Raw genomic sequence first — 25,577 nt, 5'->3', positions numbered from 1 at the left:
GAGCAATGAGGAAGGGTTAGTTAGCAATCTTGTCATGCGAGGCCCCTTGGGTAAGAGTGACCATAATATGGTGGAATTCTTCATTAAGATGGAGAGTGACATAGTTAATTCAGAAACAAAGGTTCTGAACTTAAAGAAGGGTAACTTTGAAGGTATGAGACAAGAATTAGCTAAGATAGACTGGCAAATGATACTTAAAGGGTTGAGGGTGGATATGCAATGGAAGCATTTAAAGATTGCATGGATGAACTACAACAAGCGTTCATCCCAGTTTGGCAAAAGAATAAACCAGAGAAGGTAGTGCACCTGTGGCTGACAAAGGAAGTTAGGGAAAGTATCAATTCCAAGAAAGAAACATACAAATTAGCCAGAAAAAGCAGCACACCTGAGGACTGGGAGAAATTCAGAGTCCAGCAGAGAAGGATAAAGGGCTTAATTAGGAAAGGGAAAAAGATTATGAGAGAAAGCTGGCAGGGAACATAAAAACTGACTGTAAAAGCTTTTATAGATATGTGAAAAGAAAAAGATTGGTTAAGACAAATGTAGGAACCTTACAGTCAGAAACAGGTGAATTGATCATGGGGAACAAGGACATGGCAGACCAATTGAATAACTACTTTGGTTCTGTCTTCACTAAGGAGGACATAAATAATCTTCCGGAAATAGTAGGGGACTGAGGGTCTAGTGAGATGGAGGAACTGAGGGAAATACATGTTAGTAGGGAAGTGGTGTTAGGTAAATTGAAGGGATTAAAGGCAGATAAATCCCCAGGGCCAGATGGTCTGCATCCCAGAGTGCTTAAGAAAATAGCCCAAGAAATAGTGGATGCATTAGTAATAATTTTTCAAAACTCCTTAGATCCTGGATTAGTTCTGAGGATTGGAGGGTGGCTAATGTAACCGCACTTTTTAAAAAAGGAGGGAGAGAGAAACCAGGGAATTATAGACTGGTTAGTCTGACATCGGTGGTGGGGAAAATGCTAGAGTCGGTTATCAAAGATGAGATAACAGCACATTTGGAAAGAGGTGAAATCATCGGACAAAGTCAGCATGGATTTGTGAAAGGAAAATCATGTCTGACGAATCTTATAGAATTTTATGAGCATGTAACTAGTAGAGTGGATAGGGGAGAACCAGTGGATATGGTATATTTGGATTTTCAAAAGGCTTTTGACAAGGTCCCACACAGGAGATTAGTGTGCAGACTTAAAGCACACAGTATTGGGGGTATGGTATTGATGTGGATAGAGAATTGGTTGGGAAACAGGAAGCAAAGAGTGGGAATAAACGGGACCTTTTCAGATTAGCAGGTGATGACGAGTGGGGTACCGCAAGGCTCAGTGCTGGGACCTCAGTTGTTTACAATATATATTAATGATTTAGACGAGGGAATTAAATGCAGCATCTCCAAGTTTGCGGATGACACGAAGCTGGGCGGCGGTGTTAGCTGTAAGGAGGATACTAAGAAGATGCAGTGTGACTTGGATAGGTTAGGTGAGTGGGCAAATTCATGGCAGATGCAATTTAATGTGGATAAATGTGAGGTTATCCACTTTGGTTGCAAGAACAGGAAAACAGATTATTATCTGAATGGTGGCTGATTAGGAAAAGGGGAGGTGCAACAAGACCTGGGTGTCATTGTACACCAGTCATTGAAAGTGGGCATGCAGGTACAGCAGGCGGTGAAAAAGGCAAATGGTATGTTGGCATTCATAACAAGAGGATTCGAGTACAGGAGCAGGGAGGTTCTACTGCAGTTGTACAAGGCCTTGGTGAGACCACAGCTGGAGTATTGTGTGCAGTTTTGGTCCCCTAATCTGAGGAAAGACATTCTTGCCATAGAGGGATTACAAAGAATGTTCACCAGATTGATTCCTGGGATGGCAGGACTTTCATATGAAGAAAGACTGGATCGAATAGGCTTATACTCACTGGAATTTAGAAGATTGAGGGGGGATCTTATTGAAAAGTATAAAATTCTAAAGGGATTGGACAGGCTAGATGCAGGAAGATTGTTTCTGATGTTGGGGGAGTCCAGAACGAGGGGTCACAGTTTAAGGATAAAGGGGAGCCTTTTAGGACCAAGATGAGGAAAAACTTCTTCACACAGAGAGTGGTGAATCTGTGGAATTCTCTGCCACAGGAAACAGTTGAAGCCAGTTCATTGGCTATATTAAAGAGGGAGTTAGATATGGCCCTTGTGGCTAAAGGGATCGGGGGTATGGAGAGAAAGCAGGTACAGGGTACTGAGTTGGATGATCAGCCATGATCATACTGAACAGCAGTGCAGGCTCGAAGGGCCAAATGGCCTACTCCTGCACCTATTTTCTATGTTTCTATGTTTCTATGAAACACCACCAGCAATGGAAGCATCTTAAAGAAAAGTCTGCCAGTGACTTGGAAATCAAACAAGAAAGCCTGGGTGATGATTAATGTTTTCCAAAATTGGTTTGTTTCACGTTTTTATCCGTCAGTGAAGCAGCATTGTGAGGAGCATGACCTTGAACCTAAGGCATTGTTAGTGCTTGATAAGGCCACAAGCCACGCTGAGAATCTTAACCTATGTTCCTGTAGAAGTGGTTTACCTTCCACCCAACACCACTTCATTACTCCAACCAATAGATCAAGGAGGAATATTGAATTTTAAAGCCCACTACCTTTGTCATAGATTCCGGCACTTGTAGAGGTCAAGACAAACAATCCATCAGGCAATTTTTGAAAAACTACAATGTAGACAATATCAGAGTACCCTGGGATGAAGTAGCTTCAAACTGGGTGAACAGAGTGTGCAAGAAGCTGTGACCTGAAGCATGAAACAACATCCGAGGATTTCGGGTGGCACCATTCATCATTGAACTGGCCAGTGAGTGGGATTAGAGGATGTTAATTATGGTGATGTTGAACAGTTAGTGCATTCTCAGGGTGAGAGCCTTAATACTGAAGAGCTTCGAGAACTGGCAGAGCAATGCATCCTGGGTTAATCCGAGGACACGGATGGAGAAGAGGGAACACCAGCAAGAAACCTCACTGCAAAATTTCTCAGCACTAGCATCACCACGATCACACAAATCATGGACCAGTTCATCGATAATGACCCTGATTGGGAGCGAAGCAATAAGGCAAAGAGATGTTCTCGACATGATTTCCGGCTACTGAGAGCTGCTTCACGAAAAGAAACTTAAGAAAAGGGAGTGAAATCTTGATGTCTACTTGAAGAAGAAGCCAAAATTAGAAGAGGACCTACAGCCTGGTCCCTCCTGCACATAATCACCGCCCGCTTCCCTCTACTGCTGCTGCTGCTGCGATGTGTTGCTGCTCCACTGATGTCCAGGTTAGGCCTATTTGTGTGTTTGTTACTCCACAAATTACTGTGTGTACATAAAATAATATATCTTGAGTTTGATTTTTTTAAATATCAGGCACACGCCCATTTACGTAATGTTATAGTGACCCTTTATAGTGCTGATTTACATAGCGCTCCACCTCTGAGGTAGGCATCCTCAGCGTTAAGCAGGGTCTGAGTGCATCCAAAAGAAAGAGGTTGAAATATCCGAAATGCTTGGGGCCTGAAGTGTTTCAGAATTTGGAGTTTGGAATATATAGCAAGATAGCTTGGGAATGCCATAATTTCTGATTCTGAATTTATGTGCTACCGATAAGCAGTCTTTGTCCTGTTCATATGTACTTAACAGTAACAATTACTGCATACCATTAATGTGATGAAAATATAATGTGTACAGGGTAACAAATCAGCATCGAGAGAGTACCTGAATCAGCTGTTGAACAACAACAAACAACGGCAGGCTTTCAGTCTCTGCCGTCAATGCCGTGTTCTGATTAAACCCCTATATTTCCTGTATAGGATTTTGGTATTAAATTTAGTTACAGCTATGTGTCTACTTATTACTGATTTTCAAAAAGCAACAGATTTTATTGATGATGGATTTGGGTCAGTTTAGGTCACAGTAAACCAGCATTCCAAATTGTCAGATACATTATGCATTCTTTAGAAAAATCACAGTCATCTACTATTACAGTAGTCAACCAAAGGTAGTTAGTGACAGCTCTAATGTGAATATGATATTATATTCACACAAAGTCCCATGAATTAATGAGGAGGCTGACTACACTGCAGTGCTATTGAAGTATCCAGGTTCTTGATTAATGTCTGTCAAGCTATCTTAGATTCACAGTAATTTTTTTGCTGAACTTTCACTTTTCATCTGACCTTGTGAACAAGCACACAAAAGATTAACATATTCCCTCCAGTTTACACATCCCATTTTTATCCCATTTCCTATTAAATTAAGTTCACAATAAAAAATATATTGAATGCATAATAAAAAAATTGCATCATGTATGCCTGTTCAAAATATTATTTGATTAGATTTTATTCAAAGTATTTTCACTGCATCCAGATGCTAGTAACATCAATGCAATGTTGGTTGTTTAAGAACATGAATATTTTTAGGCCAAAGGGTAAATATTTCACCTTTTACAGATATAACTAAAGAGGAAATACATTACGGCTTTGTACCTTGTTCAACTATAAACAACATTAAAAACACACAATTATGACCCCCTGCAAGGAAAAAGGTATTACCAACAGCATCCAGAATATGTATTAAGACTGTAGGGGAACTGAACTGGGGCAAGATCTTCACTATCTTTACATGACTGCACCCCATTTTTGCTCCATTGGACACAAACCAGTTCCACAGATGAAACACCAGTTTTATGCCCTGCTTAATTGCAGCTGTAAAATCAATTGTGAAATGTAAACAGAGGTTGCAGAAAAGATTAACAGGAGTGTTGTCAAGACAGGAGGACTTGAGTTATAAGGAGGGAATGGACAGGCTGCGAATGTTTTGCCTGGAGTGCAAAGGGCCGATGGGATAGATGGCCACAGTCTTTTTCCTCAGGGTAAGAGAGTCTAAAATGAGAAGGCATAAGTTTAAGGTATGAGGGGAAAATTTTAAAAGGGTTCTGAGGGATAATTGGTTCTCGGGAACTAACTGCCAGAGAAAGCGTTGGAGGAGAGTACAATGACACTTTTTAAAATTCGTTTAGACAGGTACATGAATGGGAATGGTTTAAGAAGGATGTGGGCCAAACACAAGAACATAGAATTAGTATACACAGGCACCTTGGATGGAATGAATGAGCTGGGCTGAAGGGCTGTTGCCATGCTGTATAACTATGAATCTATCTATCTATGAAAGGCTAACACTTCATGAGCATAGTGATAGTGTGGTGTCACTAGCATTCATGGTCAAAGCTTGCACCCAAGAAGCTCACAGAACATCAGGGGATTCCTTGGCCATATCTCATATGCTATATGAACAGACCTTTGGTGAGAAAGGTTAACCCCTCCGAATCTCACTCCAGTCCAGGTCACTGGTCTTGCTGATGGTGAGTTACAATTACCACCAGTGTACCATGTTACCACCGTAAGAAATAGCAGTTTCATACACCGGCTGGACTCCACAGAGGGCACATATCACTGTTTTGGGAGAGTCTTATACTTTGCTGTGGCAAATCATTTAACCTAGAAATTAATTTTCTGTTGCTTACCCTTAAACCTGGCACAGTACTTTGTGCTCTCACCTGTAATTCAATTGAACGGATTTTAAGAGCAGAGAACCGATGTGCGATACCCCTGTATGACAAGCGAGGAAAGCATTCAGTGTTCACATCTCATGCATCCTGCACCCAGGAAGCAGATAAGAATCCATCTCCTTGGTGATCTGGAGTCACAGCAGACTGTCAGATTAAAGGTGCATATTTTTTTTCCTCAAAGACAGCAGTAAATCAAACGTAATTGTACAACAATATGGTCACTGTTACTGACTCTAACTTTTAACTTCACAACAACTAGAAGTCCAGTTCAGATAGCTCCCAGGACAAGCTGTCAGTTGGAACAGTTCCGGGCAATGTTAATGGCATCAAAAGCCAAGAGGAGATGAAGGAATTTGGTGCAGACACTAGCAACTGCTGGATCACCACAAATGATCTGCTGGAGAAACTCAAAGTGTGTCGCATCATTTGTGGGAGGAGAGGTGCACGTTGATATCATTTGATGCAGTTCGTCATTGGAAAGAGCCGGACAGGTGATTATATTAATCTAGTATTCCAAGTTCGAGTTGTGCCACTGTTGACCCTTCAAATTTAGAATTTATTTTATTTCTTCCATCCATCTCACAACATGAGGAAGTAAAAATCCTTATGTTGTGTCTCCTTCACATTGTAGAGGCAATAGGGATGGGAAATGTGGGAGGATATTGCCCAAACACTTGTATACATAATTGTTTTGTACACATGTATGTAAAGTCAGATACAATGTATAGTCACATATGCAATCAGATCAATGTGGATTGATAAATCTGATGGCTTGGTGAAAGAAGCTGTCCTAAGTCCCATTGGTCTTTGCTTAATGCTGCGGTACCATTTGCTGGATGGAAGCAGTGGAAACAGTTGGTGGTTGGGGTGGCTGGAGCCCTTGACGATCCTTCGGGCCCTTTTTACGCACCTGCTGCAGTCACTGTTTCCACAATTCAGGAGTAATTCAGAACAGACCCTGAATCCCTGCCTTGCTAGCAACATGCACATACCATGAACACTGCACCCAACCATCTTCCCCCTCACCTGGTTTCACCTATCACCCGCCAGCTTGTACGCCTTCACCTCTCCCCACCTTCTGCCCCATTCCTTTCCAGTCCTGATGAAGGGTTCTGCCAGAAGCGTTGACTATTTATACACATCCGTTAGTCTCGAGAGACCATGGATTTGCGCCTTGGAAGGTTTGCCCCTTGCAGGCCTGGGCAGGGTTGTATGGAAGACCGGCAGTTGCCCATGCTGCAAGTCTCCCCTCTCCACTCCACTGATGTTGTCCAAGGGAAGGGCACTAGGGCCGATACAGCTTGGCATCAGTGTCATCGCGGAGCAATGTGTGTCTTGCTCAAGGACACAACACGTTGCCTCAGCTGAGGCTCGAACTAACGACCTTCAGATCATTAGACCAATGCCTTAACCACTTGGCCACGTGCCAACAAGTTGACTGTTTATTCCCCTCCATAGAATACTGCTTTGACTTGCATTCCTCCAGCATTTTACATGTGCTACTCAAGATTTCCAGCATCTGCAGAATCTCTTCATATTCCACTATGAACATTTAAAAAAATATATAAATGTGGCATGTTTATGATATGTCAATTGAAACTCATGCATGGGGGTGAGTACAAGCAGCAGCTGGTACTTTGGAGTTTGTTTACCATGACTGACAAAGGCAAGTTTCTTCTTCAAATGATCCTTGTATCAAAGAACCCACCTTGAGGGGAATTATGAACAGAGGCACAAGTGCATGGAAATAAATACTCTTCTGTTAGCATTGAACATCCTACACAGCAGCAACAGTGGATCGTGCTCTGCCTCAGAAATGTATCCAGCTGAAAGCAATAGACTCAATACAGGGTCAGAGTACAGCTTGCTGATGTAACTTCATGGCAAGCTTAAGGGCTGGCATGAATTTTTAGGCTTCACCTTTTTCACTGCAGGAAGAAAAAGAGAAGAGTTTTCTTAACCACCAGCTGGGAGCAGGCCGAGAGCGTGCCCTCTTTGCAAGGTAACTGTGTGACTCACCGGCAGCCGAGAGGAATAAATTACAGGATTATGGATGGAACAATTAAGAAAAATTAGATTGACAACATCATAATAACTTGGAAGGAAAAATGTTACACTGGGCAGCATAAACTTGGAATTCAAAGTTTTATATGGTGCACCAAAAAAGTTCATTTTTGCTGTAACTGGGAAGCACATCACCAGAGACCCAGGTCCAATCCTGATTGCACGGACACATTTTCCCTGTGTCTACATTTGTTTCCACCAGATGCTCCAATTTCCTCCCACGTCCCAAAGGTATGTGGCTGGAGGGCTAATTGGCTGCTGCAAACTGTGCCACCTACCCCAATGTGTAGCTGGGTCATAGAATCTTGGGTGGGAGGGGTTGTAATTGTGGAGAAAATAGAGACAACAGGTTTAATGTACATAAGAACATAAGAAATAGGAGCAGGAGTAGGACCATCAAGCCTGCTCCGCCATTCAATATGATCATGGCTGGTCTGACCATGGACTCATCTCCACCTACCTGCCTTTTCCCCATAACCGTTAATTCCCCTACTATCAGCAAACTTAGATACACTACACTTGGACTCCACTTGGATCGTTAGTGTATATCACCAACGGTTGCAGGCCCAGCACCGGCCCTTGTGGCACACCGCTCACCAATGTTTGCCAACCAGAGTAACACCCATGTATCCCAACTCTTAAACATATTTACTGAGGTAACTACCACTGCTTCATTGAACAGAGAATTCCACAGATTCACCACTCTCAGAGAAAAGCAGTTCCTCCTCATCTCCATCTAAATTTAGTCCCCTGAATCTTGAGGGCATGTCCCCTTGATATAGCCTCACCTACCAGTGGAAACAACTTTCCTACCTCTATTTTATCTATCCCTTTTATAATATTATATGTTTTTATAAGGTCTCCTCTCATTCTTCTGAATTCCAACAAGTACAGTCCCAGGCCATTCAGTCTCTCCTCATAGTCTAAACCCCTCATCTCTGGGATTAACCTGATGAACCTCCTCTGCTTCGCCTCCAAAGCCAGTGTATCATTTCCCAGGTAAGGAGACCAGAACTGCACGCAGTAATCCAGGTGCGGCCTCACCAGTACCTTGTACAGTTGCCGCAAAACTTCCCTGCTCTTAAATTCAATCCTCTAACCATGAAGGCCAACATTCCATTTGCCTTCTTGATAGCCTGCTGCACCTGCAAACCACCCTTTTGTGATTCATGCACAAGTGCTCCCAAGTCCTTCTGCACAGCAGCATGCTGCAATCTTTTACCACTTAAATAATAATCTGATCTTCCATTTTTCCTTCTGAAGTGGATGACCTCACATTTACCAATATTGCATTTGATCTGCCAGGCCCTTGCCCATTGACTTAATATGTCTATACACCTCTGCCCACTCTCCGTATCTTCTGCACAACTTGCTTTTCCACTCAACATAGGGTCCTCAACAAACTTAGATACTTTACACTCAGTCCCCTCTTCCAGATCGTTAATGTATATCAGGAACAGTTGGGGGGCACTAACCCCTGCAGCACACTGCTCACCACAGATTGCCAACCAGAGTAACACCTATGTATCCCAACTCTCTACTTTTTATTGGTGAACCAATCCTCTATCCATGCTAATGCATCAATTATCTATCCATGCTAATACATCATGTAAAAGGATAGCTGATGGTTGGTACAGACTGAGTGGATTCAATGTCCTGTTCTCATCTTTCAGTCTATAACTTATGCACAATAGTGCCGGCACCCACAGAAAATGCCAGTATAGGAGTCATCAATGGGTAATGGCATCACCACTGGGAAATTATCCTTGGAACTTCTGCATGCAATTCACCTTTATTGTTCCTGGCATTTTCGAAGCAGTAGCATTGCACCTAATGATCACTCAGGAACACCACCTCCATTGCTGGCTGAGATGGAAGATGTTGCACGTGACCTGCACGCTTTCCTGCTTACTCACAGAAGTACTGGAGTACGTCACCCAGGGACTGGAGATGAGCCGGTAATTAAAAGATACACTCAGCATCTGCCAGCGTCATTTCTCAATGGCCAACATTACGCAAAGTGACTCGTTGGTGCTCGCTCCATTGACCGTGACCTCTTTGAGCAAGCTGTGCGCTGTGATCTTCACCCTTTGTTCTGCCCACAATTCACTGTGACCTGGAAGCGTTCACAGGATGGGAGTCAATTTGTTCAACCAATCACATGATAGGTATCCTGAGACAAAGAGAGTGCAGTATCACCCACCCACTTCATATTTCCCTTCAGAGATACCAAAGACTGCAGACACACAATGGAATACCAAAATTGAGATACAAGACTACAGATCTCTTCACTGTTCCATCTGCCCATTGCCTACAAATTTTTCCCACTGGTTCTTATCCCACACTACTCCCAACCACCTCACCCCATCTCCCTCTCTTTATTTTATGTTTCATCTTCCTCTCCTATCCGACTCGATCAGCACCCCTTTGTCACCTCCTACCCACTGGCATTATTCCCACTCTCCCCTACCCCATCTGCCTATCATCCTCCATCTCGTCTGGATCCACCTATCACCTGCCAGCTATTAGCCTAGCCCTTTCCCCCCACTACCTCCCCTCTGTTTTTCAGTCTAGTTGAAGGGTCTGGAATCAAAATGTTGACTGCCCATTTCCCTTCATTGATACTGCCTGTCCCACTTGAATTGCTCCTGGGTTTCGTGTTTTGCTCCACATTTTCCTTTGTCTTCTGGGCATCCTTGTCTTCAGCTCTACTGTGGTTATATTCAGGTAAATGTGTTTAATTGCTGAATTACTTCCCAACACATGTCCCACTTTAGCACACGATGCTGTCTGTAAAATAATACATCACTCTTCAATGGGTATTTGCCAAATTTTAATTAATTAATTCATACAGCATGGACTAGGCCCTTTCAGCCATGCCACCCAGCAATCCCCTGATTTAATCCGGGCCTAATCACAGGACAATTTATAATGACCAATTAACCTATCACCCAGTTCACCTTTGGACTGTGGAAAGAAATTGGAGCCCCTGGAGGAAACCCACACACCCACGGGGGCAAAGTACAAACTCCTTACAGGCAGTGGCGGGAATTGAACCCAGGGCGCCTGTACTGTAAAACATTGTGCTAACCACCACACTACTGTGCTGCCTTTGCAGTTCTCTTCAGGAGGTTGAATGGGTTTTGCACACATTTAGCATATAAAAGCGAGAAAAGTTTCTAAGCACTTGCACCTTATTTTCTTGATCTAAAGCCAGACCATTTCTGAGGCTTATAAAAAATATTAAAAATTCTGAATCAATATTTAAAAATACACCCATATAGGATAGTGGTCGTCTTTCAATTACTATCTGTTTTAATGAGCTTCATAAAACTTTTAAGGATTTCATTAACAACTTACTTCTGTTGGTGAGAGAAGCAGTTTGATGAATTGAGAAATGGAGAGAAAGATCTGAATCCTCTGATTGTTGCCCTGGTTTCATACATATTTTTCTATTTTGCAACACTTCTTACAGAATTTAATAATTTGGTAAATAAATGCACAACTGGGTGACAGTTTGTGAAATAAGATCAAGCTGGGCTAAAATTGGTGATGGAAAATGAAGCGATTCAACCTTTCATTCTTGATCTCAACGGAAAAGAAGATTGGATGTGGTGTAAAATGGGCTCCTGACTCAGTTCACTGGAGCTCAGTAAGAGACAGGATGATCAGGGTGAGATTGAGAATCAAACTGGCAAGTGGGGCAGCACATTGATACAGCTGGTAGATTCATCGCCTCACAGTTCCCAAAGATCCGGGTTAAATCCTGACCTCAGACACTGTCTGCGTGGAGACTGCACTTTCTCCCTGTAACTGCTTGAGTTTCCGCTAGGTGCTCCAGGAAACTTCCACGTGGGCAGTTTGGTAGGTTATTTGGCTGCTGTGTCGTTGAGAGGTAAATTCTGCTTAGAGTTGATAGGTATGTGAAAGAAAAATTAAAAATGTGTGACTAATATAAGTTTATTGTAAATGTGTGGTTTATAGCATAAACTTGGAAGGCTGAGAGACCTGATACCATGGAGAATCTTTCCACAAATCAGTGAATATCTAGATTATTGGAAGCTCACTGTAACTCTGATAGACCAACTGGAAGTGTGCTTTAAGGTAATCACTAGTTTGTGTTGTGTTTGACCTCCCTTAAGAGTTCAGCATCCCTTAAGAGTTCTATTGAAAACCTCTCAACATTGAACCATTTGGCCATATTTAATTATAAATGATTTACTGATAAGCACACCTACTTTGACAAAACAATGCCGAACAAAATGCCAATCGTTGTAAAGATTTTTCATGTCCATTTCATTGAATCTGAGAATCAGAATCAGGTTTGTTATCATTGACATATACAAACAAAATTACTTCTTGTGGCAGCAGTACAGTGCAATACGTAAACCCTTACTATAGAATACAATAAGAAATACAGTAAATAAGTAAATAATAGCAACACACACAAATTGCTGGAGGAACTCAGCAGGTCAAGCTGTATCTATGGAAAAGAGTGCAGTCAACATGCTGAAGGGTCGCAGTCCGAAACGTCGAATGTACTCTTTTCCACAAATACTGCCTGGCCTACTGAGTTCCTCCAGCATTTCATGCATGTTGCTTGGATTTCCAGCATCTGCAGGTTTTCCCTCTTGCAAATAAATAAATAAATATTCTTTTTTGTATAAGGGGCATATGGATGAAAAAAAGGAGGGGAGGGAAGGGTTATATTGTACTTAGAGTAGGTTAAAAGACACAGCAGCATGGGCTGACGGGCCTGAGTTGTTCTATGTTCTAAATCATTTAAAAAGAGCAGGATAATAAGTTAGTGTTCATGATCTCATTGACCATTCAGAAATCTGAGAGCAGAAGGCAAGAAGCTGTTCCTAAAACATTAAGTGTGAGTCTTCAGGCTCTTGTATCTCATCCCTGTTGATACTAATAAGAACAAGGCATGTCCTGGCTGGTGAACTGTCCTTAATGATAGATGCTGCCTTCTTGCGTCACCACCTTTTCAAGATGTCCTCAATGGTTGTAGCGGTTGCCACATGAAGAAATGTCGTATCTATGTTATCTGTCAACTGGAGTAACTCTCTAGTTGCGTGCTGTGCTTCTTTCTGTACAGCTTTGCAATTTTTTCTGCACCATATATTTATTCAAATGCCTCTTGAAGGGTACAAAGGAACCTGCCTCTACTGCACTTGCAAGTTGTGCTTTCTCGATTTTGTCTACACACTGCATAAAAAATGTTTCCCTCATGTCACAATTAATGCTTTTCCATGTTATTTAATAACCCTAACCCTTGACTTGTTCACTAAAGGGGATAGCATCCCACCATGTGTTTGTTAAAATTCTGGATTAAAACATCTTGCAAAATTAATAGAATATCCTCCCTGTGATCCATGGAACTAATAAACATGCTGTTATATTGCACGGATCCAATTCTACTTGCAGTAGATTTGCCTTTCTCATCTCACAAATCATCACTTTACTTCATACTCCCTGGGTCTTTGATGATATTAACTGAGAGCAAGCAGCTGAAACCTCTCATAATTGTCCAACTCACCAATAAATTTATTACCTTCCACCCCCTGATTTGAGAACCCAGTTCACTTTTACCTCATGCCTGTTACTTGCTCAACAAACAATATCTTAGGCTTATTGCCAATGTGGCATCTGCAAGTCTTTTGTTGTACAGATGCTCATTAAGGCAGTTAAAAAGTGTTGTGCATTTAATATTTCAGTAATATTTGAGTAATATTGTAAATATATTGGTTGATTAGACATTCTTTGTTGTTTATATAATTCTTTGCAGGTTATATATAAAAGCACGTGAATGACATATGGCATTACAGCACCACATCATATGTGTGTGCCTCACTAGAGTTTAATAGTTCAGTTGTTCCATTTATTAACAGAGAATGTACATAATATACAACCGGAATTTCTTGTTCTTTGCAGATACTCACGAAAGCAGAAGGGTACCTCAAAGAATGAGTGACAGCAAACTGCCCCCTATACCCCCTCCCATGCACAAGCAGCAGTTAAGCATTGACCCTCCCCTCCCCCACTTACTTCAGCAAAAAGCATCAGCACCCTCCACCCACCAAGCAAGCAATAGCAAAGACCCTGAGAAAAATCATGATCTGCAGTACAACAGAAATGTTATTGTAGGCCTGACAATTCAACGTGCCACAGGCCCTCTCTCTCTCTCCTGATAAAAGGGTAGAGAGGTGGCATACAGCGAGAGAGGAGACTAACAAGACAAAAAAAACGCCACTGATTACATTATTAATGTCTGCTGTGTTGCTTTGTTTTCCCCCCATGTTCTCCAACTTGAGAATTGGCAACAAAATCTCCCCCACCAATGAGAGAAAGAGAGAGACAGGCAGTAATTTGCTGAGTACAGAGACCTCTGACAGCTGACCACTGTTCATGACATCCCGTTTTCTCCCGTTTTTATGATATCTTGTTTTTCTTCAGTGACACTGGCATGGAATCAACTTGTCCCCAGGGCCGCAGTGACTCAGCACATGAAGGGCACTCTCATCTCTAGGCCACATCCTTGGGATATCGATAAATGGCCGGTTGATGAGCCCCAGGAGAGGGAACCATCATCGTAAAAAGCAAAGGTTTGAGAGCAGCTGTCAGTCAGGGACTTCAACAGAACCTCATCACCTTGAAAAGCGACTGTAAAGGTAGAAATTAAGCTCTTTCCGCAGGTAAGCTCTCGGAGAAGCCACTCTAGCACAATCGTAGCTCCGCCCAAGTAAAACCTAACATACATGCTTTCCCAGCTCCCTTGTTTTTCTTTCAATTAGTTTTGTGTTTTGGATTTAAAAACATAACAGCGGTGACGGGTAAGTTTTAGAATGTTTACCTGCCTGTTGAAGGGCAGTGAAACGTTCAAGTTAAAAAAAAACGCAGAATTTTTTTTCGGGTAAAGAAACATTCAAGTTAAAAAAAACGCAGAGTGCATTCTTTTCTTCAGAAGATGGAGATAAAGACATTCGAGTTAAAAATGGCAGAAAATGGACAAAATTTATGTGTTCTTAAATAGTGAGTACTGGGTGATAATAATCATAATTTTTTTTTAAATTGGATACATCAAAAAGATAGACATTTTTGATTGCACAAAAGATAACTGGGTGATGTATACTGAATTAATAGAGCAGTATTTTGAAGCAAATTAAATAGCAAATGAGAAATGAGTGCTGGTTTTGTTGAGTGTAATTGGTGGAAGGGCATACATTTTGCTTAGAATTTCAACTGCTCAAACAAAACCAACCGAAATGAACTTTGTTGATATCATGAAAATAATGCAGCAACACTTAAAACCAAAACAATTGATTGCAGAATGCTTTAGGTTTATAAGCAGAATCAAGGGGAATCTGGGTCCATTACAGCTTATTTAGTTGAATTGAGGAGGTTGTCTAAGCATTGTCAGTTCAGCGATGGGCTTAATGATGCACGAGAGATTGTCTAGCTTGTGGAATCTTACAAGAAAGCATTTGATACCAAATGGTTCATCAGATACATGAAGTGTAAAAGAGTGGTGAGAGTGGATATTGGACCGCTGGAAAACGATACTGGAGAGGTTGTAATGGGGGACAATGGGATAGCAGAAAAACTGATTAAGTATTTTGCATCAGTCTTCAGTGAAGAAAACACTAGCACTATAGTGGAATTTCTAGGTGTTAGGGGTCATGAAGTGTGTGACGTTAACATGTCTAGACAGATCCTGGAGGCATTACTCCAAGATCTTTCAAGAATCACTAGATTCTGGAATGGTTCCAGAAGACTGGAAAATTGCAAATGACATTTCACTATTCAAGAAGGGAGAGAGACAGAAAAAAAAACGGAACTATAGCCTAGTTAGTCTGACTTCAGTGGTTGGGAAGATGTTGGAGTTGATTATTAAGGATGAGGTCTCAGAGTACTTGGAGGCACATGATAAAATAGGCCATCTTCAGCATGGTTTCCTTGAGGGGAAATCTTGCCTGACAAATTTGTTGGAATTCATTGAAGAAGGATCAAGCAGGATAGACAAAGGAGATTTGGTTGATGTCGCATATTTGGCTTTTCAGAAGGCCTTTGACATGAGGTTGCTTAACAAGCTATGAGGCCATGGTATTACAGGAAGGATTCTGGCATGGATAAAGCAGTGGCTAATTGGCAGGAGGCAAAGAGTGAGAAAAAGGGAGCCTTTTCTGACTGGCTGCCGATGACTAGTGGTGTTCTACAGGGGTCTGTGTTGGGACCAATTCATTTTACGTTATATGTCAATGATTTTGGATGATGGAATTGATTGCTTTGTTGCAGAGTTATGAAGATGGGTGGAGGGGCATGTAGTTTTGAGGAAGTAGAGAGGCTAAAGAAGGACTTAAACAGATTAGAAGAATGGGCAACGAAATGCCAGATGGAATACAGTGTCAGGAAATGTACAGACATGCACTTTGATAGAAGAAATAAAAGGGTAGACTACTTTCTAAATGGAGAGAAATACAAAAAAAAAACTGAGGTGCAAAGGGACTTGGGAGTCCTTGTGCAGGATTCCCTAAAGGTTAATTTGCACAGTGAGTCTGTGGTGTTGAGAATAAATGCGATGTTAGCATTCATTTCAAGAGGACCAGAATATAAAAGGAAGAATGCGATGTTGGGACTTTATAAAGCACAGGGGAGGTCTCACTTGGAGTATCGTGAGCAGTTTTGGAACCCTCATCTTGGAAAGGATGTGCTGAAACTGGAGAGGGTTCAAGGGAAGTTCACGAAAATGATTCCAGAATTGAAAGGCTTGTCATTTGAAGACTGTCTGATGGCTCTGGGCCTGTATTCACTGGAATTCAGAAGAGTTAGGGGTGACCTCATTGAAACCTATTGAACGGATGGAAACAATGTCGATTGTGGACGTACTCCTCGCCAGATTCCATGTAGGAAACATGGCTGCAGGTCAGGGATACAAGTACATTTAAGGACATGGGTCTTTAAACTCCCAATACCAACCATCTTGCTGGCAAACACTCAGTCTCTGGTGAATAAAGTTGATGATCTCAGAGCTAGGGTGCTGAATCAGAGGGACATTAGGACTGCATGTGTCCTTTGTTTCACAGAATCCTGGTTAACCCCTTCCATACCAGATGCAGTGATTCAGATCGATGGCTTTACTATACACTATCAGGATAGATTTTAGAATCTCTCAAAAGCAGAGGTGGAGGAGTATGCCTCGTGATCAACTCCTCTTGGTGCATAAATGTATCAGTGCTGTCCCAATTCTGCTCACCAGACCTGGAATACCTAGCAGTTACATACCATGGGAGATTTCCTCGATCATTTTGGTAGCAGTATAAATTCCACCTCAGGCCAATGTCAATCAGGCTTTAGATGACCTGAGCAATGGGATCAACTTGCATGAAACAGCACACCCTAATGCCTTCACCATTGTTTTAGGGGATTTCAATCAGGCTAGCCTGAAAAAATAGTTAAGCAATTGCTATCAACAGATCACTTGCAATACCAGAGGAAACAACACGCTGGACCATTGTTACACCACTATCAAGAATGCCTACCGTGCTATTCCACGCCCTCACTTCAGGAAGTCTGATCACCTGGCTGTACTTCTACTTCCTGAGTATAGGCAGAGACTGAAGACTGCAGCACCAGCAGTGGGGACCAAGAAAGCATGGACAGGAACACTTACAGGACTGCTTTGAATTGGTGGACTGGGCTGTATTCAGGGATTCATCATCAAACCTGGATGAGTATGTCATCTGCTGAAGGCTAGGTCTGCGGTAATAAAGGCTGGCAACCCAGGTCTGTACCAGAAGACCAGACAAGACTTGTGGAGGGCTATTTCAAGGGTGAAGAGTCAACTTCAAACTAGAGAAAAGATAACTTCTATGGGAATGACACTTGTAACAATAAAACACAACCAACAAGTTACATTGGGCTTGTACGTGGTAAAAACAGGAAGGCCAGCATTTGACAGCTACAACTGCTTTGGAGAAAGTGAATTAAGAAAGGTACTGGATGATGTCACAGTGTTCATCTGATGTCGCTGGAAAACTCACACATACTGTTTCAAGGCTAAGATGGTGTGAAATGAAAATGCCACACCCAAGCTGTACAAAGCCCGTTTGCCCCAGTAGCTAGGAAGAATGGGTCTATCAGAACTTATGGTGATTTTAAGGCCACCATCTATCCAGTACTGAAAGTAGATCAATGCCCTGATCAATCTTTCTGGACGGAAACACTTCAGCAAAATGGACCCAGCCAAGGCCTATGTACAGATGGAGATGGAAGAAGATTCCCAAGTGTTTCTCACCTTGAACACTCACAAAGGGCTTTTTCGCTATAATAGACTTATTTTTGGAGTCGACCCTGCACCTGCACTCTGGCAGAATGCTATGGATCAGGTGCTGCGAGGCTGTCCAGGAACTCAGTGTTACCAGTGAAGATGGCAAGAAACATCTTCACATTCTCAAAGTGGTGTTAAAAAGATTAAAAGGTTATTGGCTCACTTCATGACACAGTAAGTGTCAATTCTTTGAATGCTGAAGAAAGTCAAACAGTGGTGGATGCCCCAAGGCCAAAGGATGTGTCACAGTTGCATTCCTTTTTAGTGTTTGTCAATTGCTATAGCAGGCTCCTGCCAAAGTTGGATACTGTGCTTCACCCCTTGAACTCATTTCTACAGATCTACAGGGAAGAAATGGCATAGACAAAACAGTGTGAGGTGACTTCCCAAAAGACAATGGAAATGGTGATGCCGGACACTGCACTCATACATTATGATCCATACTGTCCAGTGAAGCTAACTTGTAATGCCTTGCTTTATGATATAGATACAATCATGTCACACCTAATGAGTAATGGAAGTGAATACCCCATAGTCTTAGCCTCACATTCCCTGACCACTACAGAGATAAATTATGGGCAAATTGACAGAGCAGTTGTGAGTCTAGTTTGGGGTGTAAAACATTGCAATTAGTATCTGTATGGGAAAGAGTTTACCATCATTACTGATCATCAGCCACTAGTATCTATTTTCAATCCACAGAAGGGTGTTTCACTGACAGCACCAGCATGAATGCAGAGATGGGCTCTGTTTCTAGGAGGTCACAAATACAAGATCAAATTCAAGAGGACAACTAATCACAGAAATGCTAATGGATTATCCCGTTTACTCTTGGAAAAGGAAATACCCTGAAATATTTACAAAAGAGGACTCTCTTCTTGATGCAGTTTCCCTAACACAAAGCAAAAGTGTCCCTATTATGGCAGAGATGATCCAAAGGGAAATGAGAAAAGATCCTACACTCTCTCAGGTCTACATGGCAATTCAAAATGGCTGGAAAGTGCAGCAGAAATTCCAGTTCCTTGATGGGGGTTGCCTTAGGTGGGGTTTGAGAGTTGTACCACACATGCTGAGAGCTAAAGTGTTGAAGGAGCTACATGCCAGTCATCTAGGGATGGTCAAAGTGAAAGCATTGGCTCAAAGCTCTTTTTGGTGGCCTGTGAGAGATCAGCAGATCGAGCAGCTTGCCATGCACTGTTCAGGATGCCAACGTGTCCAGAAAATTCCAAGGACAGGGCCTCTCCATCCCTGGGAATGGCCTGCATTGCCCTGGTACAGGATTCATGTAGATTTTGCCAGACCATTCATGGGCTCAAATTTCTTGGTAGTACTGTAGTGCAATCAGATGCAAAGCAGTCAGAAGTGTTCCTAATAATGCTTATTGCAATCCGGCACACTGTTAATGTGTTATGAAGCCTCTTTGCAAGGACTGATGTTCCTATCACAAGGACCGCAGTTTGTTGCGAAACAGCTTCAGTCATTCCTGAACATTAATGAAATAAAACATATTACACCTGCACCATGCCACCCGAATACAAATGGCTTGGTGGAAAGGTTTGTCCAGAGTCTAAAGAATACACCACGAGCCATGTCAGCAGAAGACACTACACTAATACTAAGTCAAAAGCTCGCCAGTCTCCTCCTTGCATTTCGTAATACAGCACACTCCACAACCAACAACTCACCGGCTATACTGCCCCTGGGCCATCCCTTGTGCTCATGCTTGGATTTCCTCAAATCCAATTTCGGAAGGAGGAGACAGCAGAGACAAACTGACGGCTCCTGAAACAAAGTGTCAAGAAAGATGTTGTCCTGCAAGAGCAAGAGATTTTTCAAAGCTTCAAGTCCCCTGGTGTTTGCAAACATTCTACCAGCCTGGTGTGTCACCCAGAGGCGTGCACTTCTGATGAAGTGTCATTGACAGATACTGTCTAACCTACTGGTTATTGTAGCCAAGCTGCAGTATGAGAGGTTGAAACCCATAATGGCAGTGCCACCTTCACTGAAAAAGTCTAGAGAGTGACTAGCAGTAATGACTTCCAAAATTTGTTAGATAAAGGAAATTTCAGCATCTGGTCAGCCATTGGACTACTGGAGGAGAGTGCAGGCTGGTCAGGGTTCAGAGGAGCTGACCATGCTACTGCCTGCTACTTGAAGGCACCAGAGTTGGTGTGTGAAGGCAGCATGCAATAGAGCCGTGAGTGAATGTCTTGGACGTTTTTCTTGTGATTGCTAGACCTTTTGAACGTTGATTGCCACAGACTTGATTCCCTTGTTTTGTGGGGTGATAGGCAGAGAGGCAGCAGCATAAGCTTGGTTGCAGTGAGGACTAGGCCCCAAGCCATGGGTTTGCCAGTTGATGCAGTCCAGGTGAGGAGACACCGGAGGCCGGTGTAGCATGGCGTTCATGCTCAGTTGGAGGTGGCCTCTCCTGCTGGTGCTGCCCTCTAGTGTTTGAATAGTGGAATGACAGGCTGGATTGGCGGGAACCATCCATTTGTGGGAATTGTCGCTCAGGGTCTTCAACTGAAATATGTTTTTCCTTTTGTGCCAATGTTTTTTCTCCTCACTATTTTGAATGTGCATTTAAGTTCTTGCATATTGGGCCCAGAGGAAAGCTGTTTCCATGCATGGCTTGAAAGACAATGAAACATGATTTGATTTGATCATGAGATCCACAATGAGGCGTAAAGCAGAGTAAGGTGTAAAAAGACTAACATTTTGGGTTTAAATGAGTTACCTTTAAATTTTAAAGATTTATGATTTCTGCTTCCATTATCAAATGTGTATATAGAGCTTTTTAAGAAAATTTTAAAAAAAATCTGTAGATGATTGCTATTGGTACTGGTATTAGATTATTGTTGTCACATATTCCAAGACACAGTGAAAAACTAATCTTGTTTTGTGTTCATACAGATCATATCATTACACGGTGAATTGAGGTAGAATAAAGTAAAACAATAACAATGTGGAATAAAGTGTAAAAGCTACAGAGAAAGTGCAGTGGAGGGAAACAATAAAGTGCAAGATTATAGTGAGGTAGATTGTGAGGTCAAGAATCCATTTTATCATCCAAGAAATCCAGTTAAGAATCTGATAACAGCAGGATAGAGGCTGTCAATGAGTCTAGTGGTACATGCTTTCAGGCTTTTGTGTCTGCTGCCTATTGGGAAAAGGGAGAATAAAGAATGTCTTGGGTGAATGGGGTCTTTGATTATATTGGCTTCTTTACTGAGGCAGAGAGAAGTTTAGGCGAAGTCCAGAGACGAGAGGCAGGTTTCTGTAATGAAAGTTAAAGGTTAGCTGAAAATATTATTTTAATAAGGAATGAAATTGTGAACTATTTAAGTGAGTGATTGAAAGCCTACAAGTAATTACAGTACTTTGGTTTTGTACAGCATTACTTGCAGAGTTACACCTTAAGGCACCAATGTGTAACATTTTAAGAGTTTTTCTTTACAATGGGGAAAGTTCCTAAGTACCAAATCTGATTATTCTGGACAGAATATGAAGTAATATAGAGTAACTGGCAATGACTTCTGGAGTTTTACTTTTTATTTCATAGATGTAGACATTTGTTGTCACATCTACTCCATTACGAGTGTGAGACTTGACAACCTCACCATTATTTCCAATACAATTTCGCAGCCTTTGTCATCACAGGCTATCAAATACCACCAAAGCAAGGTGTTTGACTTTTCTATAAGTAAAGATAATATATTAGACCAAATTTTGTGGATAATTGAACAAAAGCTTACCTCATGTGAGGTGAGGGCCGCCATCGGTCAGAGTTGAACATGGATATTGCATCCTATCTGGCTAGATATACAAGCCTGGGCTGTACGATATAGAGAGCAAGCTGCCCATGTACAAGCTCCCCACACTCCCTCCATGCATCTGATGAACCCAAAGGAATGACAGAGACTGATACAGTTTGGTACCAGCAGCACTACGGTAATTGCCAGTCAGTATTGAGCTCAACGTAGGACTGCCTTAGGAACTGCAGCTCCAGACATTTCCCTCAGGATTTACTCCCGAAGCCTCCCCCAAGAGTAGGTATAGCCGCAAGTCAGCCGAGGTATGAGGTCAGAGTTTTTCCTTTCCCTAGATGACCTGCCAAATATGGCTGATGAGCCCCATCCGCCCGAAGCAACTGGTTTTAAGGTGCCAGTAACCCACCTTTGCTCCTTCTCCTATCCTCTGCTGGGCTTAGTAACGAAAGCACATGTGAAGACCAGGAGCTGGACTAGGTTGTCAGAGGCTATTTGAGGTGCACGCCATTGGGAGCATTTAATAGGTAGTGGGAGCTTGACCCTATTACCAGCCCTGGCTATAACAACCTGAAGGAACCTCGTAAATATATGATAAGCACCTTAAAATACCTCCTTTTTGAGAAATACAATCATTAAGTAATCAAGATAATTCATAAACTGAGGGAAAAATATCTCTTTTATATATTTTGTCCCATCTAAATTCATATGCTTCCATTAATGATTTTTGCCTGTATTCTTGTATGTGTCTGGGCCTCAGGGGCATTACTGACCACGCAAGGTAAAACAGCATCATCTGTGCCTGTGACACCTCCCCTCTCTGATGCTCTCATCAACTTCTATACACGCGTCGTGCCATGCAGCAATCAAAGTTACCCCCTCCCAAGTGAGCAGCCACTGTCTGTAACAGCAGCGGACATGAGAAGGTCTCTGCCGGGGGTCAACCCCTGTAAGGCAGCTAGAGCCGACAACATCCCATGCTGAGTTCTCAGGGAGAGTGCACACCAGCTCACAGACATCTCCAACACTTCACTCATCCAGGCCACTGTCCCCACGTGCTTCAAATTAGCTGCCACCATCTCTGTACCAAAGAACTCTTCATTTCAGAACTAAACAATTGTTGCCCATCATCACGGACACCCATCATCATGAAGTGCTTTGAATGGCTGGTAATGGCACATATCAAAAACTCCATTCCTGCCATTATGGACATTTACCGACAGAACAGCTTTATGATAGGTGCCATAGCATCTGTCATGCACCTGTCCCTGACACACCTGGGAAAACAAGGACACTTATGTCAGAATGTTGTTCCTGAACTTTAGTTCAGCATTCAACACTATTGTCCCACTGACCTCGGCGAATAAACTTCTACTCCTCGGTCCTAACCGACAGACATTAGATGGTGAGGATGCACAACTACTCCTCCTTCCCAGTCATCGTCAACACAGGTGTCTCCCAGGGCCATGTGCTGAGCCCATTGGGGAACATTCTACTCACACATGACTGCACGGCCAAACACCCTAGCGATCATACGGTCAAGTTTGTTGGTGACATGACAGTGATGGGGCTCATCACCACCAACGATGTGACAGCTTACAGAGAGCAGGTGAAAGAGCATAAGCCCTGGTGTCAGGCAAATAACCTCTTCCTCAAGACCAAGGTGATTGTTACTGACTTCAGGAACCACCCACACCCCTCTTTATATCAGTGGCACAGCACTGGAAACTGAGCCGTTTCCAACTCCTGGGAGAGCACATCTCACAAAACCTCACGTGGTCTCAGAATACCTCCTACACAATCAGGAAAGCTCAAAAATGACTCTATTTTATGAAGAGGCTGAAGAGACCAGGACCATACTCATCACAACCTCCTACAGAGGCACAGTAGAGAGCATCCTGGCATGCTGCATCACTGCACTGTGGCAGTCAGGCTGTCTCTACAATGGGTAGGTAGTCAAACTACCTAATGCATCACTGGCACCAGCCTACCTACCTTTAAGGACATATGTACAGAAAAGTGCCAGAAAACAGCAATTGACATAACGAGGAATCCCACCCACCCTGCTCATAAACTGTTTGTTTAACTCCAATCAGGGAGGAGACTAAATAGTATCCACACCAGGACAACCAGAATCTAAAACAGTTACTTTCCCCAAGAAGTAAAGCTGATCAATACCCTCACTCACTAACATCCCTCTACACCTCCTACCACCACTACTTTATTATTTCCTGTCAGAGTCACCTTAGGTACCTATAGACACTCCTGTGCCTAGCATCACTTTATGGATATACAATCAAAGTATCTATGTAAGCTACAATATCTAATGTATTAATATTTATTGGTTTTAGTGCTGTGTCCTATCTGGAGTAACAATTATTTCATTCTCCTTTACATTGAAATGACATTAAACAATGTTAAGTCTTGAATTTCACAGCCAAAAGATGACGGAAACAAGAAAAATAACAAAACTACTCAAATAAGAATCCACAGGATAAAAATTACTCTGCTGTATGTGCTAAACACGTGAAGTTGTGAAAATTATAGATTGAGTTCTGCTTCTGATATTTAATCCATTGACTCCAGTAGTTTACCATTTACTTCAATGGCAGCAGAATTCTGTGTGTGTACATGACTCCATCTCATGTTTAGCACTTGTAATGAGAAGTTAATTTCTACCTTGGCATTTTAGTTATTTAACAAATGTACAGAATCAAATAACTGACAGACAAACATAAGAATATGTGAAATACAAACACTACTTCAGAACTGCTATTAATCCCCAATGCATTATGAGTCTGGTAGATTTTTTTTTCTCTTTTGCAAATGCATACGCATTTACAGTTTAATAGACGTCATTGCAGGGTTCTGTGGGCCTGAATAAGCTGCCAAGGTGCAATATTGCACTTCCTCCCATGACAGTTTTTCCCTTAATTATCATTTTGCTTTGAGTTTGTGTGAGTTTTGTTTATGGACGCCCCCTCCCAGAACATACATCAGGAAATAATAGTAAATTTTCCAAAGCTGAATTCCATCCTAATTTTCTGTTTTAAAATTGAATTTCACATTGTTAATCATCATTTGCACCTTGGTTTATTTTTACAACAGTTAGACTTGCTACAACAAAAAAGATTCTTCAAAGAATTATCTCTGTGCTGTTGCCCAAAGCAGTTTTAATATTTTGGTAGTGATTCATTTCATCCAGCCGCTGTGTAACCTATAGCTGAGATCAGCAATGAATGGTGCATTAGGGAATATTTGTTTTACACATCAAAAAGTTAAACATGAACTATTTTTTGAAGTTGGCAAATAATGATTGAACCATCTACACAACTTAGAGATTTATGTCTGAGTGCTTCAAAAATTTAGTTAATATTAATGTAATTTAGGAATATTTATTGTGGCATCAGATTTACATAATATGTGCTCTTGTAAATCAAAATTGATTTTTTGAACTTTTATATAACAACAAAATCAGAGCTAAGTGGTCCTTTGAGGTTCTCTACTGTTTAGTGACAATATACCTAAATCACATCCACTTGATCCAAATATTCATTAATTCACATTCATCGAGTTAGGAAGCTTCTCCTCACCTCAGTGGATAGTTGCCTCTCAGAATCAGGCTTAATATCACCAGCATATGTTGCAAAATCTGTTAACTTACAAATGAAATACATAATAAATAAATATAGAGAAAAAATGAATTACCGTAAATAAGTCTATTAAGTGGTTCAGTTAAATTAAGAAGAGCAAATACCCCCAGAGGTAATAAATTAATGAGGTCATGTTCAT

The sequence above is a fragment of the Hemitrygon akajei genome, chromosome 7 (assembly GCF_048418815.1).
Source record: "Hemitrygon akajei chromosome 7, sHemAka1.3, whole genome shotgun sequence".
NCBI classification, from domain to species: Eukaryota; Metazoa; Chordata; class Chondrichthyes; order Myliobatiformes; family Dasyatidae; genus Hemitrygon; species Hemitrygon akajei.
The sequence above is the reverse complement of the archived record's forward strand: the minus strand, read 5'-3'. Positions refer to the sequence as shown.